The sequence below is a fragment of the Pseudophryne corroboree genome (genome assembly GCF_028390025.1).
Source record: "Pseudophryne corroboree isolate aPseCor3 chromosome 3 unlocalized genomic scaffold, aPseCor3.hap2 SUPER_3_unloc_79, whole genome shotgun sequence".
Taxonomy (NCBI): Eukaryota; Metazoa; Chordata; class Amphibia; order Anura; family Myobatrachidae; genus Pseudophryne; species Pseudophryne corroboree.
Window position 1 is genome coordinate 408,695 of NW_026967573.1, and position 5,304 is coordinate 413,998.

Genomic DNA, 5,304 nt, shown 5'->3' on the forward strand with positions numbered 1-5,304 from the left:
AAGGCCGTCCGAGCCCGGTGCTTTGCTGGTTTTAAGGTTCGCGATGGCCTTGGATACCTCTGCCTCAGAGATAGCCAGGATCAGCTGATCCCTATGTCCATCTGATAACTGGGGGACTGGTAAGTTCTCCCAAAATAATTTTGCATCTGGGTTTGGCGGTGGGGGTTCTGAATATAAGTCCGCGTAAAATGTTTGCATTATCTGGGAAATCTGAACACTATCTGTTGTAACCAAACCTGTGCTAGTCTTAAGAGGATGTACAAGCATAGGTGACCTTTGTCCTCTCAGTAAACTGGAGAGGAGTTTCCCTGATTTATTGCCAAAACGGTGGAATTTGGCGTCTTTTTTAAAAGTATGACGGGATTCCATTTTGGCAAACTCTCAAACTCCACCCTCGCCTTTGAGTAATTATCCCTGTTCACTGCCGTCGGGGAAGTTTTATAAGCCTGAAAGTTGTCTGTCGATGATTGCTGGGCTTGGAGAAAGTCATTATGCAATTTTTTATAAACTTTAGAGGTATAGGAACTAATTTCACCTCGTAAGACTGTTTTAGAAGCCTGCCTGAATAACTGTGGCGATTCTATTAAAGTACTATCATTATTAGCCAAGTAAGAGTCCCAGGCCTCAATAAGCATTCCTCTAAAATCAAAAGATAATGCCATTGACGATGGGAATCTCCAAGATCAGAAAGGACCCCTATCTGTCTGTAATGTCATGTCCAACCACACTACTGCATGATCGGATATTGTGATGGGCTCAGTACCTACTGTCGTTATATTGGGCATTATTGTTATGGAGGGCAGCAAGTAGTCAATCCTAGATAACGTGTTATGCGCCGCCAAGAGGCACGTATATGCCTTATCCATCGGATTAAGAGTTCTCCATATATCTATCAGGTTCATTGATCTTGTAAACCAGGGAACACCTTTTTTGGGTAGTTTGACTTTCCTACATTGGGGCAATTGTCTATCTAGCAACAAAGAGGACACCGCATTGAGGTCACCCCCTATGATAATAGGAATGTCTGAATAAGGCGTGAGAATCTGCAATATATTTTGCAAGAAGGGCTGCACATTCGTATTTGGGGCATACAAATTGCATAGGCAATAGGCATTATTATCCAGAAGAACTCTACATACCTCATATCTACCCTCAGGATCCACTATTGTTTCCTTAATTTCCATCCTAACATGTTGTATAACTAATATAGCTACACCACTAGCCTTGGATGTATATGGTGAGGATGCAATCAGTTTCCACGACAGAGAATTCAGTTTGAGCATCTCAGATTCTTTTAAATGGGTCTCCTGCAAATATACCACATCTCTCTTCAATTTGTTTAGGTATAACAAAACCTTTTATGTGGAGAGTTGATCCCTCCAATATTCCAAGACCCTAGTGTAATCGTAGTCATCTAATTATCAGTTTGTAGTAAGGTGGATACAGGTGAGCATGATAATATATAAGCAGCAGATATCAGATATACGAATAAACATTGGTACACAATACTCCATTGTGACAAATCAGTATTTGGGGAAGGGAGAGAGGAGAAAGAGAAAAAGAGAATTGAAAAGCAGAGAAAAGGAGACGTGGAATTAATAATCCACGTATCGCAGCGAAACCATAGAAGAAGTAATCGTTGCCGCCCATCTAGCAGCGAGACAACGAAATTACAAGTCAGAAAAATAGCAGTCAAGAAGAACATTCTTAACATAATTAAATAACTTCCGGGGTTAAACGAAGGAAGTAATAACATAACCATAAGGAAGGAGGAGAAGCTCCTCGCCTACCCCGCCGGGTAGTAAGAAATAGACCAGTACGGCCGGCCCTCTCAAAAATAAACGGTTTCAGCAATAAAGACCCACATGCAGCAAGGTACAACAGTCCATTACTGCACATAATACAAGTAGAAAGTCTGTAGATTTCACAGATCTCTTAAATACAAGGTCTAAAGGTAGCAGTATAAAGCAAAACTGGCAATAGAGAATTAGATCTAAGCAAGCAGTCACAATAAACCCATGTAATAATATAAGGAGAGCACTCCAATTAGCAGTGGAGCTTAATTATGAGAGGTCATATGTCCACAGATGCATCTCCATGTGGTCGTACAGAATCTTCCTCATTTAAGAAAGCATCCGCGTCATCTGCCGAGAAGAAATCTGTAAAGGAGGTGCCTGAGTAAATACGGAGTCTTGCAGGGTATAATTGTGAGAATTTCCTGCCGAGTTGTACCAGCTTAGAGCATAATGGGGAAAACGCCTTCCGTGCTTTCGAGAGTTCCACCGAATAATCCTGAAAAATTAAAACTTTCTGTGATTCCCACATGAGATTCAGGATTTTTCGGGATGCTTTCCAAATTTCTTCCATGTGCAGGAAATGAAGGCATTTAAACAACACCACTCTGGGTCTGGCTCCCTCATAACTTTTCTGGGCACCCACTCTGTGTGCTCTCTCTATAACCATGCCCCGACAAGAATCAGTGATATTCAACAGTTCTGTGAGGGTGATACGGAGAAAGGTATACAGTGCCACACCCCGAAGGGTTTCAGGGAGCCCCACCACCCGTAAATTCGACCTGCGTGACCTATTTTTAAAATCCTCTAGCTTGTTCCAGATCTGGTGGTGAGAGCGGGTAACATGGGCCATATCTTGTTTAAGCTCAGATATGTCATGAAACATTTCTCCTGCCCTTTGTTCAGTTTGCAGGACACAGTGCGTAAGCTGAGTCAATTGTTAATTTATATCTTCTGTCTGGGCTTTAATTAGGGACCCCATAGCCTTACGTATCGCCCCCACCATGTCATCATATGTAACAGGTACTGCAGGTGTAAAAAGTACATGATCTGCGGTCCGCGCAGTTGGAGCAGATTCAATAGTTGCTGCAGGCATCACAGCCTCCGCTGTCAGTGTTTCTGAAGAGGAGGAGGAGGGGGAAGCCGCCGCCGGTACCTCCGCGTCCAGCGCCATTTTAAGTTCCAGGCAGCGCTTTTCCTTTTCCCGCTTTTGCTCTTTTTTCGAGAGCATAGCAAGTGCTAAATAGCGGTCCATGGTGGGCAGGGGGCTTCCACTAGTGGCGTGGGGGAGAAGACCGGGCCGTAATGGAGGTTTTACAACCCTTTGAAAGTGTTTTCCCAGCGGGCGGCAGCGGAGCTCTCTCCACACGCTGCTAGTGCATCACAGCCAGAACCGGAAGTCGGAATTCGGAAAGCAGCTATCTTAAGAGCAAGGTGTACCTTCTTCCAAATAACTCTGAGACGGGAGGTTAAGGTCAAACAAGAAGCTGGATAATGAGGAGTAAAGGAATTGGCTCTAGGGTGAAAGCCCAGGACCGAAAAGAATGGAGACTCTTTGGTGGATGAATGGCAAGAGTTATTGTAGGCAAAATCGGCCAGAGAAAGAAAATCTGACCAATCATTCTGAAGTTTGGCAGTATAAAGACGTAAATATTGTTTCAGTGACTGATTCACACGTTCAGTCTGCCCATTAGACTGTGGATGGTATCCGGATGTTAAACAGAGTTTTATGTTTAACGAGACACAAAAACGTTTCCAAATAAGGGCAATAAACTGTGGTCCCCGGTCTGAGACTATATCCATAGGTAAACCACGGAGCCTGAAGATATGGGGGAGGAACAGAACTGCCAAAACTTGAGCGGAGGGTAATCGGGGAAGAGCAGTAAAGTGGGCCATTTTGCTAAAACAGTCTACAACTACCCAAATCACCTGGAACCTGGATGACAGCGGAAGATCCACCACGAAATCCATGGAAATGTGTGACCATGGCCTGAGTGGAATTGCAAGAGGCATGAGTTGCCCGACCACCAAGGATCGGGATACTTTGTGCTTAGCACAATCTTGACAAAACAGTGGGTTTGGGTTTAGGAATCTGCACAGGACCAGATTGTGTAGTAACAATTTATAACCAATTTAATATGCCAAAAGGCAAAGTTAATGACCAACATAAAGCTACCACTTGGCCTATCAGGCTTTTAGGATAGAACGAGGTTGGCGGTGCTCCCGGACATTAGTTCAGGACAAACTATTGAAAGGGGTTTTTTTGCAAAGAGGCAAAAAATAGACTGATTCTGTGTCTCTCTGGGGCACACTTTGTATACAGTAAATTGTTGATAGGATTGGAATATTTAGTAATTGTGTATGTAAGAATAAAACGTAACTTTTAATAATTGTCAGACGAAAAAAGACAGACAAAATACATAAATCATGCTGTATATATCAGCAAGTAGATTTAAAAAAAGTATTAAATGGTGAAAAGACGATTGTGACTCACTTGGTATAGAGTGGGTGGCAAATAATATGTGTGCACATCCACTAAGATTAAGCGAGTATTGATATTTGAAATTATTCAGAGCGAAAATTAGGTAGATCTTGTTTTCTCTATTGATTTATGAATTTTTATACGTGAGTATATTCATATGAGAGAAACAAGAAAAACCGGCTTAAACGACTCCGGACTCCTTCTTGAAAGGTAGGTATAGGAAATATACTGCAAAATTTGGATAAGGAATACTGGTCAGTAATAGGTGTCTGCACGGAAGGTATGTTCCTTGATCCTACAGTACCCAGTATTCCCAGAGGGTCACCATCTCTGGTACTGACCGGGCCCAATGCTGCTTGGCTTCCAAGATCAGGCGAGATCGGGCATATCCAGCATGGTATGACTGTAGATAGTCACGTGGGTACCTATCTGCGTGTGGAAACACCAATTGCTTGATAGGCTTGAGCCGGTCAAGGAAAAGAAGAGTGGGGGGGGGGGGGGGGGGGAAGGAGTAGGGAAAAGAAATTCCAAGCTACTTCAAAGTGTCTGGATAATACATCCCATTGTATGTGATTATGCAATCAATGGAGTGGAAACTGATACTGAAACAGAGTATTAATAGTCACAAATTCCCACAGCAAAATTATGGCAATAGCAGTGAGCATGTGAGCATTGCCCCACAGGCCAAAAGTGAAATGAATCTGCAGGAAGAAAACTTATTAGCAGTGAAATAACATCAAGTTGAAAAGTAAAGCACAAAATGCTTACTAACTGCAAGCTGGATGCAGGACAGAATATACCTCTTTTTGTATTTCCACCTTTTGAAAAGTGAGGCACAAATTGCTTACTAGGGATAAGCTAGATGCAGGACAAAATATAGCAATAATTGTATTTGCACCTTTCCAGCAAATTAACTAGATAGAGACTGTTTTGCAATAGATAAGATAAAGAGTGTATAGATTTAAGTTAGACAAATAAATAAATAACTGGGTACTTTGCAGCAATATCATATATTATTTCATAACAAAC

General features: G+C 42.3%; 1 pseudogene; it reads right to left on the reverse strand.

Moving 5' to 3' along the window:
* Window positions 1-4,567: 4,567 nt before the first annotated feature.
* LOC134984741 (5S ribosomal RNA) lies at window positions 4,568-4,686 on the reverse strand (annotated as a pseudogene).
* Between the last annotated feature and the right edge of the window lie 618 nt (window positions 4,687-5,304).